The following is a 2,101-nucleotide window of genomic DNA, read 5'->3' as shown; positions in this document are numbered from 1 at the left end:
ACCATGGGTTTTACTTATGTATCAAACAGAAAGCATAAGTGGAGAGAAAGTGGAAGCAAAGTGCTACTTTAAAATCCAAGTTAAGAACAAAAATTAAAAAGCACCTAATCATGTTATTGAATTTGGAACAACTCATAATAAATATTTTGAGCTGCTTTTCTCAGCCCTAAAATATACTTGATTATGGTATGTTTTTATTATGCAATTAATAGAGCTAAATATTTTTTTATATTTGAAATATTACCGAGTAGACCCACTAATACAGTGGGTAATAGAGAATCTCTAGAACAATTTTGAAATATTACTGAGCAGACCCACTAATACAGTGAGTAATAGAGAATCCCTAGAACAATTTTGAAATATATGCTATGTTCCTGACTTTACTTCAACATAGTCATGAGATCACTTTTCTAGATCTAGTAGCCTGACATTTTCCAGTTTCTACCCAGGCAAATTAAGTGTAAGTAATAATAAAGTAATAAAAACTACTTTCAGAAGCACAGCTTTATTAATTAAAACAGATTTTTTATTTCATACTTGAGTTATTTAGTATCTCCTATTTTGTCCACCCAAAGAGGTCATATTTGGTTTGTTGTTGTTGTTGTTTTTGTTTATGTTTTTAGGTGAGGCAACCCTTGGATGACCTCACATATTACAAGGACCTTGTCACTTTACAATTCCTTATTTTTTATTTGTTACACCTACAGCACCTGGTCTTCCTAGGTGGTCTCCCATTCAAGTACTAACCAGGCCCGACCCTGCTTAGCTTCCAAGATCAGACAGGATTGGGCTTGTTCAGGGTAGCATGGCCGTAGATTATATTCATTTTTAATAAAAGGAATTTTAAAATTTAAAAAACAGAAGAACAAAACATTAAATAATAACTGTCTGTATAATTGACTAGAGCATGGGGAAAACTTTTTATTTGAATGAATTTATGGTTGACAAATGAGGGTCAAGTTGAATATTAAATTTTAGAGTCTTTTTTTAAAACTTTCTAAACTATACAATCGACTATCTGAAAATTATATAGAAGAACCACAATATATCAATGCTTTAAAGTAATTTCTGCAGGAAGCAGCAAATATATTTTAATGCTTTCAGAGAAAATGCATTGAAATGAAATATGGTAGTAAATAATTTCCTGGGTTCCTTACCTTACATAATTTACAATAGTCAGAATCTATTTCTTTTGTTAAATGAACATTAACATGAGTGCTTATTTGAATAGCACTTCTGTTCTTGCACCAGAACTTGTTTTTAACTGATTCTGAATGTATGTTTCTAGTGGCGTTAGTGAAAATTACAGTGGTGAAAACATAGAATACATCCAACTTTCAAAATTTTCAAATTTTACCCTTTTCTTGGAACAGATCCTCCTCATAGCCCTTAGAAGGTAACCACCAGAACTATGAGACCAATTGTTTTTTAAGCCAACAAGTGTGTGCTATTCTTTATAGCATCCCTAGCAAACTAATACACCTTCCATAACTCTTTCAAACACATATGATCGTTTCCCTACCTTTCCTTCATGATCCTTACTCTTTTCATCTTCCCAGGCCTTTATACTTAAAAGATTTGGATTTATTCTTTAAACTAGCATAACTTGAATAGCAAAATTAGATGAGACTAGAACCAAGAAAAAATTATCTAGACTTATTGCACTTATGAATATAGAAGTTTCAGAATATACTATAAATAAGAACCCTTTATTTGAAAAATACAAGGATAGTTCAATATTAGGAAATCTGTAGATGTAACTTACTAGAGTATATATATATATAATTAGGTGAGGCAAGCCTTTAGTTGACCTCACAGATTACAAGGACCTTGTCAGCTTACAATCCCTTATTTTTATTTTTTACGCCTACAGCACCTGGTCCTCCTAGGTGGTCTCCCATCCAAGTACTAACCAGGCCCGACCCTGCTTAGCACTAGAGTATATTAAATAAAAAAATCATCTCAATAGACACTGCTAACATATATGATAAGCTTTCGATAAGCAATCTGGAAAAAAACCAGAAATCTAGAAAAATATAAAGTATTATCGATAAGTAATTTATAAGTAAATCAATAAGTAATATCTTTAGAAATCAACAGC

General features: G+C 31.7%; 1 pseudogene; it reads right to left on the bottom strand.

The window, feature by feature from the left end:
* Positions 1–698: 698 nt before the first annotated feature.
* On the bottom strand, positions 699–817 carry LOC111737393 (annotated as a pseudogene).
* Positions 818–2,101: the final 1,284 nt, after the last annotated feature.

Source organism: Pteropus vampyrus, unplaced genomic scaffold (assembly GCF_000151845.1).
Source record: "Pteropus vampyrus isolate Shadow unplaced genomic scaffold, Pvam_2.0 Scaffold26, whole genome shotgun sequence".
Classification (NCBI taxonomy): Eukaryota; Metazoa; Chordata; class Mammalia; order Chiroptera; family Pteropodidae; genus Pteropus; species Pteropus vampyrus.
This window is presented reverse-complemented; position numbering and strand designations above follow the sequence as displayed.